This window comes from Schistocerca piceifrons, chromosome 2 (assembly GCF_021461385.2).
Source record: "Schistocerca piceifrons isolate TAMUIC-IGC-003096 chromosome 2, iqSchPice1.1, whole genome shotgun sequence".
NCBI lineage: Eukaryota > Metazoa > Arthropoda > Insecta > Orthoptera > Acrididae > Schistocerca > Schistocerca piceifrons.
The window spans coordinates 841,952,425-841,965,914 of record NC_060139.1 but is presented as its reverse complement, the minus strand read 5'-3'; the positions used below and the strand labels follow the sequence as shown (position 1 = coordinate 841,965,914).

At 43.3% G+C, this 13,490-nt stretch overlaps 1 long non-coding RNA gene and 1 pseudogene across 1 annotated transcript in view; one reads left to right on the top strand and one right to left on the bottom strand.

Moving 5' to 3' along the window:
- Nucleotides 1-7,825: 7,825 nt before the first annotated feature.
- The window catches only part of LOC124776355, a 95,026-nt gene continuing 89,361 nt past the window's right edge, over nt 7,826-13,490 (bottom strand). Inside the window, exon 3 of the long non-coding RNA XR_007015610.1 lies at nt 7,826-8,418. This is a non-coding gene — a long non-coding RNA (uncharacterized LOC124776355). The remainder of the gene's footprint in view (nt 8,419-13,490) is intronic.
- On the top strand, nt 11,155-11,272 carry LOC124778090 (annotated as a pseudogene).

Genomic DNA, 13,490 nt, shown 5'->3' with positions numbered 1-13,490 from the left:
ACCGCTACGGTATCAGGTTCGAATCCTGCCTCGGGCATGGATGTGTGTGATGTCCTTAGGTTAGTTAGGTTTAAGTAGTTCTAAGTTCTAGGGGACTGATGACCTCAGTAGTTAAGTCCCATAGTGCTCAGAGCCATTTGAACCATTAGTTTGGTTTCTTGCACCAGTTTGCATTGTACGTGTATTGCCCCGAAAATAATGCACAACAGTGCAATTGTCGACGGCAAGCGCTGTGTGTCGTGTTTGAAAACAAACTTGTACGATTCACTCCTTCTCCTTGCTGTTGACAACAGTAATGTCTAGTTTTCTCTTCATCCTCAAGCTTGCGTTCAGTACTGAACTCCTCTGTCTTGAATTTGCTTTTACGACAGTGTTAGTTGTACGTCGACAGTGATTACTGTGTGGATAGTTTTACTGATGAAGAGTTGACCGATGTGCACTTTGTGTATGGTTTCACCGAATGCAGTGGGAGAGTGCCACGCCGACGCCTACGATGAGTGCTGACAGTCACGTCAGTCATTTTGCATCTGTACACTAGCTTTTGATGATTGTATATTTTATTGTAACGGCACGTGGTATTGCTGGCTTGGGTAGTGAGTGATCATGATTTAGGACTTTCTTAAGAAACCTTAAAAAAACAGTGGTTTGAAATCCAACAACAAGTGGCTGAATAACACTCGATATTCACTAATAGACTAGTGCTTTCTCAATCACGGAAAACTGCAAGAACTACTACAATTAAGCGAAACTCAGACTCAATTAATGGGCCTGAAAGATACTAACCATAACATCAAATACAAACAATATAATAAAATTATAATGGGACAACCCACAAAATGAGAACAACATGAGTGCATCTCCAAACGAACTTTGCATCAGAATAACACAGGCGCGGCAATATCGTATTTATCTGCCGGTACCGTGCAAGCGACTTTCAAATACAGCGTCTGAGCTGAACGGGAATATACATAGTGGATGTATGAGTACAGGTCGCAGACGCATGGTTGACCACATATGGAAGTTTCGGTCTGGTCGTGAGTCGTGCACGGATAGCCAAATGGTAAGGCGACCGCTCTCGATAAGCATAAACTCCGGGTTTGAGTTCCGGTGCGACACAAATTTTCACTGTCGTTATTCCATTCTACAGCTGACGGTTGTCCACATTAACAATCACGAATACGTTAAATGTAAACACAATCTTGCTGTAACAGTCAATATATTTATATGTCTATATGGTGAGTCACATGAGACGTAATATTCCTTTTATTTCGTTAACGCGGTATCGGTAAATGATAAAAAGTCTAGGGTCAACTTTTTTTTGTTTGGTTAATGTTTTTAGTGCTGGTATCAACGGAGATACTGAAGCAAGTACTTTTATAACTGCAAATACTTTTACAACTGCATTCGATAGTTCTTGAGAAGACAGTTACAGTTATATAGCGTATGTCAATGTTGATGTTGAAACTTGTCGTAAAAAAATTCCTGACATGTCCTAGATCCTACAATTTGAGAGCACGGTGGCCGGAATCAGCCTGAACGGTGTAAACACCGGCAAACAGAGCTCTCGTGTTACGCTGTGTCTGAATGTCAACACATTGGCCTGTTTACTTGTCAGTACTGCAGGCCGCTGCTTTCTGCTTCAGCATTCGTTGCCTGCACACATGTACGCCAATGAGGAGAGGTTGGATATGCCGTAAAAACAGTACAACGGTATAGGGCCATCTATCCGGATCGCCAATGTCCGACGCGCCAGCCAACTGCACGTATTATTAACACGCTAGCGCTGCTAGAACATCAAAAAGAGGACACGAAAGGAGACTGCAATTGACAGAGAACACGAAGAAGCTCGCTACGACGCTAGTGAATTCGCACAGTAGTGCGAGACGTGTTGCCAAGGAATGTGGAATCACCCAGACGAGTGTCTTCGCATCCTGCATCGACAGAATTCCCATCATATCATCTGTCACTACTTCATGCGCACTCGACGTCCGTGATTTCGAACGTCGTCCAGAATTTTGTCGGTTTGCCCTTCACAAAATGAGAGACGATCCTACGTTTTTCCAACGTGTGCTCTTTACCGGTGAAGCAACGTTAATTAACCAAGCTAACGTAAATGTTCGTAACATGCACTACTGGGCAGCTGAAAATATACAATGGCTTCGTCCGGTGCAACATCAACGGCCGTGGAGTGTAAACGTATGGTGCGGCATCATAGGAAATTACGTGGTGGGATTTTACCTCGTCTCAGGTGCTTAAATGGACATTGGCGCGCACACTGACGAAAAATCCGCCGGTTCTTGTAGAAGAGGTACCACTGGATACTCGACAGTGTGTGTGGCTGCAACACGATGGTTGTTCGGCTCAGTCGTCCCGTGTCGCAACGCAAATACTGTATCAGAACTTTCCTGGACGTTGTATAGGACGAAATTCTGTTGTCAAATGGCCTGTGAGATCCCCCGATTTGACTGCTCTCGATTTCTTTCTTTGGTAAACACTCAAAGATGCAGTCTACGACGAAGCCCCAACTACGCCAGACGATGCGTGTCGTCGAGTCGCCAGTGCATGCTCCAAAATATCATTCACTGTAATTACATCTGTTCATCATTCTTTCGAACGGTGATCGTAAATGCGCCTGGCAGTCCATGGTCAGAAGTTTTAACACATGCTTAAATAAAGGCTAAAGTTAATTTTTTGGAAGACAAAATTTATGTACATGATTTGGGTGGTTACTGAATCATTGTTAGTAAATTGTTTATTTCAATTACGTGTGTACAAAACTGCATTGCAATGTCAAACAAGTCGACAGCGTGTATAGCACGTAGGTGGTAACACTGTCATTACGCGCTTACGTTCAGCATGAAACAACGTTTCGTTAAGAAGAATATTTATTTTGCAGCCTACAAGTGGTCACCAAGGTATTTTTAATAAAATGTTTAGTTCAGTGAATGTATTCCATGTGATATAATTTAGAGCAGCTGTTGTCCGACAGCTTGTATTTCACCTCTAAGCACACAGCCACATACAGGAAAAGAGGGGTCAAATTTACCTTCTAACATTAAGATATTTAATACAGTAGTTGCTTTCCGCAGCGTATAAGACCTCTTAATTTTTGAAGAATGAATAGTCGATTTCTCTGTTTCAGCTCACGTCAGTCTGGGAGGATACAAAAATGTGAAATAGTTTTACTAAGCGCGATCGTGTGATATCTCCTGCGAAAGGGACACAATTATAGAAGACGTAAGGTTATTATACAAAACATTCGTGTGTGCTTCATGTGTACGTGCTGGAGTGCAATGGCAACGTCAAATGTCTTGCTGTTACAACGAGTCCCTATATTAAGTTTTTGGCAGTATTGTCGAGTGCGGTTCTTGCACTGTTTAGTGTTATCTTTTCCTGTCTACATAAGTACTGCACCTAACAATTACTATAATTTGTTTGTTATATTCTAGGCTTTAATTATTTTCCTCTTCACTGCTCCTTCTAGGGCGAAGTAAACCTTTCCTGTATGCTGAGGATGTCACACTAACTTGTCCCTTGTCCCTTGTTCTGGTACGTAGTATACCTCGGTTTGTTCCGGTACACGTTCCATTGTTGCCAGATTTCCAGTGAGGTCGTCACTGAGGTCACCATGCATATTTAACCACCTCTTCCCACCTCACTGGCATCTTCTCTATGTATAAAATGATGGGAAATTCAAAATAGCCCAATTTTGCTGCAGTGTTTTCACCTGTTCCTATTACGTCACAGCTCAGAGACCAGTTTTCCTGAGTGTAAATTGGCAGGAAATTAAAATGGGAAGTTGTCCTGTTGGCAAGAAATCCATGTAGGTCACTTATGCCAAGTACAGAATTGAAGATAGCTGAGCTGAGTATAATGGCACAGCCTGCTTGGTTGTCACATTTGTAGGGTTTTCCTCAGCTCTATGACATCAGAATCGAGGATGGTGGACTTGGTGGATACTGTCGCAGTCTTCATGGTTGGCATCTCAATTGTTCTGGAATCGAGTTCTAAGTTTTAAATTGCGGGAAACTCAAAGTCATGAGTTTACCCTCACTCATATGGTGTTACACTTCACTTGAGCGAAGAATCCATTTGCCTCAAGTTTAAAAAGGCACAGCCTTCATGTTTAAACAATTTCCCCCATCTTTGTTACATCACAGCTTACATGACAGGCACCATCACTTTGGAACCCAAGCGTTGACTTCTCCTAAGTTTAAAACCATTTGTAGTATGCTCATATTTAATGTTTAAACAATTTCCCCCATGAAGTTGCCAGTCCACTCGTGCTGTTACCATCACCACTGGGATAGTATAAAAACAATTGCGTCTCTATTTAAACAAAACTGGGAGGGCTCTCTTCCACAGTCACAAAGTTTGTGAGTGGCACACTGCATCAGGCTGGGCATGCGCTGCCCCATACGCGCTGGTTGCACAGAGCTAGTGCTAAGTCCATTAAGTGTGGTGATTATATTTCAACCAACAACATTTTTACACAGTCCAGTCACTTTACTATGACCACCGCATTTGTTTGATGTCAATGCCCAATAACCACTCATAGATGGCAGGTAGCATCAATAGTAGTGGAGGGTACATAAAGCATGTCGGGGAACTGGAAAATAGTGTAGTGGTTGTATTGAGGAAAAGGAGCAATTTATCTGACATCAAAAAGAGCATGATATTGGCTTTCGGGCTAAGGGTGGAAGCATTTCCGAAACAGCTATGTTTGTAAATTGTTTGCATGCGATCATGTTTAAAGTATATGATACATGATAAAATGGTGCTATCCAGAGCAAATAATAAGGAAACTGCGCTCACCAGGAGTGAATGGTGGCCGTGGAGATGTGTACACGTGAATAGACATCAACTGTTGAGCAGCTAACTGCCGAGCTGAACCAATGGGCTACCAACAGTGTTCCCTCAATGACTGTTAAGTGAATGTTGCTGTGTATGGGTCTCTGCAGCAGGTGCCTGGTTCGTACACCCATGTTGACTGCTGTTCATCGACGATGAAGGCTGAAATTTGGACATCAGTACCACAACTGGACGCCAATGAGTGGCGACAGATGGCGTTTCAGAAGAATGGCGTTCTATGCTGCATTGGACAGATGACCATTGGAGTGTACAGTGTCAAACATCTGAAAGTAGACACCTTGCAAACAGGAGGGAGCGTTATAGTGTGGGAAATGTTTTTGTGGCACTCCCTGGGTGATCCCTTTATTCTGGAAGGCATAGTGGATAAACACAAGCATGTATCTATCCTTGGGGACCATGTCCACCCCTATATGCAGTTTGTTTTTCCTCTCCACTGTGCCATCTACCAGTAGAGCAATACAACGAGTCGTACAGCTCACAATGTACATGCATAGTTCAAAGAGCGTGAGAATTTTACCATAGCTCCCTGCTCACCAAACTCCCTGAATTTCAACCCAATTGCGAATCTATGGGACCACCTTGGTTGGGCTGTTCACGTCATGGATTCTCAACCAAGAAACACAGTGCAGTTTGTCACAGCACTGGAGTCGGCACGGCTCCACATCCCTGTTGGCACCTTCCAGGACGTCACCGACACTCTTCCTACACATCTCGCACTGCAAAATGTGCTTTAGTCAGACTTTTGACAGGTGGCCACGTTAATGTGACTGGACAACGTAATTAAATGTAAATGCATCTCCTGTTATACAAAGATACATGCAATGTAGATGTGTCTGTCGATTGTAAGCAGTAAAATTCAACTCTGTTAATGAAGTGTAAATGTGTTCACTCTTATAGAAATATGAATGCAGTGCAGATGAAACCGCACATTGTGTGTTCTAGCAACTTAGTATCATCAATTGTTTGACACGGCTGAGGTAGGAAGGTGGAAAATGAACGAGTAGAGTTTAACAAAGTAGAGTCATTTGTAATATGTTTTTCCTGCAAATAACATGTTTTCAGATAACATGTCTCTTTTTTTTCGAAATAACATTACCATAAGTTGGAACAGTTTATACAATTTTTCATTTCAGTTGACATTCGTTACAACAAGGTACAAAAATTATATACAGTATTTTCAATATTAATTTAACAATGTATGGAAATAGATATACATAATAAATCTCACAGGTTAATATGTTTTTAGATATTGACACAATCATATGGTTTCCAACAGATTAGAATAGTCATAGCACAGCTTGCAACGTTGTGGCATGTTTTTTCACAGTTTAAAATAGTTGACATTGATGCACTAATATGTTTTCAACAATTTTTATCACTTGGAATAGTCATATGACACAGTTTTTCACAGTGTCAAGCACATTGTAACATATCAGATGGAATATTTACAGTCTGCTTATGAAACATAACATCGATAGACTAAATATGACCTTGATTTTATAATGCCAGCAGCAGGTAAGTAATTACAGTAGCTTATACACATAGTGTGCAAAAAATATAAACAACCTAATGTGTTTACATGGTAGGAAACTTCACGTACACATAGTGGGCAGAGCATGCACTCTCTCATTCTCTCTGACTTTCGCACTCTCTCTCTCTCTCTCTCTCATACATACACGCATTCACACGCATTCACACATTATATATACATAGGTTGGAACTTAAGTAGTGGCAACACTGCTGTGGAGACACTATGCAATGGAATCTACTATTGTCGCTGATAGCACACACCGTTGACATACCTACCTTACCCTCCGAGCAAATAGACTCGCCCGTCCCATGTCAACGACGTGTGTACAATCGAGAGAAACACAGTCACTTGTGAGGGAGCAGTCTAACGTAATGGTGTCACTATATTTTCGAAACAGGAACAACGGAGTTGGATCAAGATTGAATGTGCCAGATGTCGTAAAGCACGACAGTCTCATCAAGGTCTTCAAGAGGTGTACGGGGAATCGGCATTGCCGTACAGAACAGTGGCACGTTGGGTAAAAGTCTTCAACGAAGGTCGGCAGACTGTGGCAGACATGCATGGGGCAGGTCGTCCTAGCGTCTCTGAAGAAGAAGTGCATGCTGTTGCCGTGTTAATGGACATTGATCGACGCCATAAGATTCGTGAGATTGCCCACAAAACCGGATTAGCGCATACAACTGTGCTTCGCATCCTGAAGGAATGCCTGGGCATGCGAAAAATTGCAATACGATGACTTCCACATGACTTGACGGAAATACAGAAATGGATGCATTACGACGCTGCTCAGACGCACTTGGAGCACTATGAGCGCGAAGGAGGGGCTTTCTTACGCCATATCGCAATACTGGATGAGACATGGGCCACATCGTAAGAGCCAAAACCGAAACTCCAATCCAACGAATGGCGTCATTATGGGTCGCCGCGAAAGTTGAAAGTGCGTCAGAGCCCCAGTATGGTGAAAGTTATGGTGATTCTCGTGTACAACTGTGATGGTGTTATCCTAACACATTAAGTTCCTCCACAGCAGACTGTCAATGCGCAGCACTACTGTTCGTTTTTGGAGCATCACCTGCGACCAGATTTGCGAAAGAAGCGGCGACACTTTCTGCACAACCCACCCATCATTTTGCACAACAATGCGCGGGCGCATACAGCGCAAGCTGTGGCTGCTCTGTTGGGTCGATGGGACTGGGAAGTAATGTACCATCCACTATACTCCCCAGACTTGAGTTCTTGTGACTTTGATTTGATTCTGAAGATGAAGGAACCACTTCGTCGCATTCGCTTCAGAACTGTTACAGGGATTTGACAGGCAGTACACCGCTCCATTTGCACCATTAACAGAACTGGCTCTGCTAACGGTATACTATGCCTTCCACATCGCTGGCAATGGGTTCTACACAACGCTGGTGACTATTTTGAAGGACAGTAGCAGGTGCAAACATGTAACTCTTTTGTATCGGCTGTGAATAAATAGTTTCCACTATTTAAGTTCCAACTCGAACTAGAACTCAAGCAACAAATTTTCAAAGGTTGTTCAGGTATACCTTTTAGGTATTTTGGTACAAGGAACCCACTGTCTCTGGCGGCTCTATACAAAGTAGTAGTATAATTATGATTTATTCAGTCTGTTACCCGATTACCTTCGTTTCTGTGCAAATACCATCACAACAATGATAAAGACTGTAATATATGTGCCGTCTTAAGACATCACTGAGACACGATAGTTTGAAAACCTGTGTGAATAGAATTGCGGCTGTGGCAGCATGACTCCATACGGTGGTTGTCAGCGAGAGCACTAGGCTGAGTAGGCGTCCAAGACCAGCTAGAAGTATTGGGCAGACGTGGGGTTACTACCAAACAAGTAACATCAGAGGTAGCCCTGGGGTACCACAGAGCAGCAGAACAGGACAGATCTGACCAGAAACCCGGGTAGCCATCGTCTAATCGGCGGCCCTCATCTCTGTAGCTAGTTGTTGTTAACTCTTTCCCTTACACTACTGATATCATGTCTGTAGAAAGAGAATACAGTGTTATTGGTGGGTATATGGGTTCTTAGTATGTGCAAGTGTGATCACTTACTATTGTGTGGCTGTTAAACATTTTATAATAGATTACTCCTGATTCAATTTACTTATTACAATCATTTCGATCATACGTGCAGTAATCCTTGCAGCAGTACACAGTGAACCACAATTCTGCCTTAGCTACAGACTTCAAAGTCTATATTTATTAACGGTGTTATGCCATTTACTATACTGAACTGTATACTATGTTTTATCAAAATTTAATGACAGTCAATCTGCACAGAATCAGTTAATAATTTTCTGAAAGACGTTATTTACAGTATCCTCAGATAGTTCATGTTTGTTGAGTGTGATTACTATACTTGTACCAATAGCAAAAGAACTGGCTTTGTGTCTTCACGAATAGAAAATGGCTAGTCATTAATATATATTAAAATCAACAAGGGATCCAAACTGAACCATGATACCTCCCCAGTTCGAAGAATCTGCCGATTTTTTCCCCACTACATGAAATATTTATTTCAACTTCCTGCGCCCTTCCGTTTAAATATGAATTAAATTAAACCATTTGTGCACTGTCCCACTCATATACAATAATTAAGCTCATCTATAAGTTTTTTCATGATTTCTACAATCAAAAGTATTTCAGAGGTCACAAAATTTGCGATGGGTGAAGTCTGGTTATTAAGAGCATTTAATATTTGATCAGTGAAAGCATATATAGCATTTTCTGTTGAAAAGCCTTCCTGGAGACAAAATGACATTTTGTTACTACTTTATTTTTACAAATATGTGAAGCTGCTCTTGGATACACTACTTTTTCAAGAATTTTAGATAAATATGTCACAAGTGTGACTAGACAGTAGTTGTTGACATCAGACTTCCTCTCCTTTATTCGGAGGAGGAGGAACGAGGTGGCGCAGTGGTTGGCACACTGGACTCGCATTCGGGAGGACGACGGTTCAATCCCGTCTCCGGCCATCCTGATTTAGGTTTTCCGTGATTTCCCTAAATCGCTTCAGGCAAATGCCGGGATGGTTCCTTTGAAAGGGCACGGCCGATTTCCTTCCCCATCCTTCCCTCACCCGAGCTTGCGCTCCGTCTCTAATGACCTCGTTGTCGACGGGACGTTAAACACTAATATCCTCCTCCTCCTCCATCCTCTCCTTTATATGCAATGGTTTAACAATAGCATTTTTCAGTAGGTCAGAAAAAATGTCAAGTTTCAACAAGCTATTATGTGGCTGAGAATCCTACTTATATGTTGAGAAAAAGCCTTCAGTCTTCTGTTGGGAATTCCATCAATTCCATGTGAGCTTTTGATTTTGAATGAGTTTATTTTCCTAATTTGAGAAGGAGAGTTGGGCAGAATTTAAATTTTGTCAAATTTTATAGGTATTGCTTCTTCCCTATACAGCTTTGTTTTTCTAATGAACATCTGGATCCCATTTTCTCCAAATCATTTAAAAAGTGATTATTAAAAATATTTTCGACTTTTGAATTTGTGTTGACAAACTTTTCGTTCAGTTTGATGCTAATACAGTCTTCCTGTGCTCTTGGTTGCTCTGAGCCCCTTTCAACAACATTCCAAATTTTTTAAAATTTTGTTATTAGAAATGCTAATCTCAGACACAATACACATACTTCTGGGCTTGTTAATAACTTTCCTTAATATAGTACAACAGATTTTATAATATTTGACTGTTTATGGCTTAGTAATTTTTCTTGTTGTTAGATACATTTCCCTTCTCCAGTTACAAGATATTTTTATCCTTTAAGTAAGCTATAGTTTTTTTCACATGAGTTCTTAGAATTATATTTCAGTATTTTCTCTGGAAAACTGCTACCAAATACACACGTAAACATATCATGAAATAAGTTATGTTTTAAATTAACTTGGGTTTGGTTCTTTGGGGAAGGAGACCAGACAGTGAGGCCATCGGTCTCATCGGATTAGGGAAGGACGGGGAAGGAAGTCGGCCGTGCCCTTTCAAAGGAACCATCCAGGCATTTGCCTGGTGCGATTTAGGGAAATCACTGAAAACCTAAATCAGGATGGCCGGATGCGGGATTGAACCGGCGTCCTCCCGAATGCGAGTCCAGTTTCTAACCACTGCGCCACCTCGCTCGGTCTTTAAATTAGCATCAGGTTCCTGATATTCCCCATCCCAGCATAACTGCTCCAAGCTTTCCCGAAAATTTGTAATTGTTAAATCGTTAATTTAACGCACCTTTTTCGCGGGCCGATTTGCTTAGCTGTATGGGACTGTGTCATATACTGTAACTAACTGTGCATCATGATCAGAAAGACCATTCTCAACAGGATAAATTTTTATTTGCTTCAAGTTATCTTCCATCTTGAGAATATTATCCATCAGTGTGCTGCTCTCCCTGTACTACCAGAGTGGGAAAATCAATCAATGATGTCAAATTGAAAGCACCGAGTGATGCTTCAATGTCATTCTTCCTATCAGACTCGTTCAGAGTGTGTGCCATAGTTGAATCCAGACATCAAAACCATTTTGGCAAAATTTCGGGCTTTGTTTCCTGACCAATGATTTCCAAGCTGTTTTAATCTCATCCAAGTAATTGAATCTATAACAACATAGATTGTCTTTCATGCGTCCAAACAGGTAGAAGACAGAAGGGGAAATATCAGGACTGTAGGGTGCGTGAGACACCACTGACGAGCCTATTTTTGCATTTGCTTGGGCTGTGAAAGCCAACAGCCTTGCCGCAGTGGAAGCACCGGTTCACGTCAGATCGCCGAAGTTAAGCGCTGTCGGACTGTGCTAGTACTTGGATGGGTAACCATCCGGTCTGTCGAGCGCTGTTGGCAAGCGGGGAGCATTCAGCCATTGTGAGGCAAACTGAGGAGCTACTTGATTGAGAAGTAGCGGCTCCGGTCTCGGAAACTGACATTGGTTGGGAGAGCGGTGTGCTGACCCCATGACCCTCCATATCCGCATCAAGTGAAGCCTATGGGCTGAGAATGACACCGCGGGCGGTCGGTACCGTTGGGCATTTATGGACTGTCCGGGAGAAGTTTGGTTTTTTAGCTTGGGCTGTGAAAAGTGACGTGTGGGGGCAAGAATTATTGCCTCCTTAAGTTTCCTAAGTCTGGTTACATAGGTTTCGCTGTTGACTGTGAACTCTGATGCGTCTGCATCCTCGAATCACTTCATCAGCTCGTTCTCGATTGGCCTCTGTGACAGATGTCGGCCGGCTGCTGCGCTGTTTGTCTGCAATGTCCGTTTCTGTGTTACCAAACTTTTCACCCAACGCCACACATTGCTGATACCCATTACAGCGTGCCCATACACTTCTTTCATAGATGAGGTTAAAACAGCTTAAAAATAATGGGTCGGGAAGCAAAATTGGTGTTGATGCCTCGGTCCAACAGTGGCGCAAGCGTGTACAAATAAATACGTGGTGACTATATTGGACAGGACTGTACTGCAGAGTAGAGTTCTGGCTATAATCTGAACAAAACCCGCTGTTATTAACTTTTTTATTATACAGGATGCATTGCTATTTGACCCTCCCTTGTAACTGGTTCAAAATACAGTAAATATCATTCCTTAGATGATTTTGTGAAAAAGCTCACATGCTGATGGTGAAAATAGGGCGATGATAACACCTTCAGCAACTACCTTGAGCTCAGCTTCCAGTTAGAAGCATCTGGAATAGACATTCACGTTCTAGCACCCCTTTTCGTATTGATGACGATGGGCTCCATGAGGCACTGGGGAGTCACCCTGGTCCATGACCGTTGAATGTGCGCCTCCAGCACATGAATAGATGTCGCTCGATGGCGTCCAGTACGTGTTCATTAGAATTGAGGTGACATGTTCTGAAGGACAAAACGAGCACAGCAAGGACGGAGAGGCAAGATGACAATACAGATCAATGGGTTGCTATGTTGAGAGATGATGCTGAGCTCGGAAGAGGGATATATAAATAAAGGATGGAGCAGAAAGGAATGAGAGTAGATCAGGAGGCTGGGAGAAGGTTGGAGCCTTGATTCGAAAGGATATGAGGAATAGAGCCGTAGAGGATAGGGTGGGTAGATGTCAGAGAGGGGATCAGGAGGAGGGAGACTTCCCCTGAACTGCAAGATCGTTGCTGTCTATCGGCATGACAAGTGAAAGGTGGCTACACTGAGCCACTGCGCCAGAGATTGCGCCAAAGAGTATTATTAAGCCGCCATCACAGTGCTTGTGGAGAGCTCGTAGTAGTCAGTGCCTGTTAAGAACTCGTAGTAGTCAGTGCTTGGAGAGAACTCGTAGAAGTCAGTGCTTGTCCAGAGCTCGTAGTAGTCAGTGCCTGTTAAGAACTCGTAGAAGTCAGTGCGTGGGCAGAGCTCGTAGAAGTCAGTTCGTGCCGAGATGTGCTAGTGGGCACTGCTTGTCGTGAAGTCGGAGTGAGATGTGATAGTAGAGAGTGTTGTTCCATGTTTTATGCAGTTATTTGATGGGAGAGATAGCAGATGTTATTCTAATGGAAATACTGTAACGATCAGAGTGCTTTTCGTCAATATACACTCCTGGAAATGGAAAAAAGAACACATTGACACCGGTGTGTCAGACCCACCATACTTGCTCCGGACACTGCGAGAGGGCTGTACAAGCAATGATCACACGCACGGCACAGCGGACACACCAGGAACCGCGGTGTTGGCCGTCGAATGGCGCTAGCTGCGCAGCATTTGTGCACCGCCGCCGTCAGTGTCAGCCAGTTTGCCGTGGCATACGGAGCTCCATCGCAGTCTTTAACACTGGTAGCATGCCGCGACAGCGTGGACGTGAACCGTATGTGCAGTTGACGGACTTTGAGCGAGGGCGTATAGTGGGCATGCGGGAGGCCGGGTGGGCGTACCGCCGAATTGCTCAACACGTGGGGCGTGAGGTCTCCACAGTACATCGATGTTGTCGCCAGTGGTCGGCGGAAGGTGCACGTGCCCGTCGACCTGGGACCGGACCGCAGCGACGCACGGATGCACGCCAAGACCGTAGGATCCTACGCAGTGCCGTAGGGGACCGCACCGCCACTTCCCA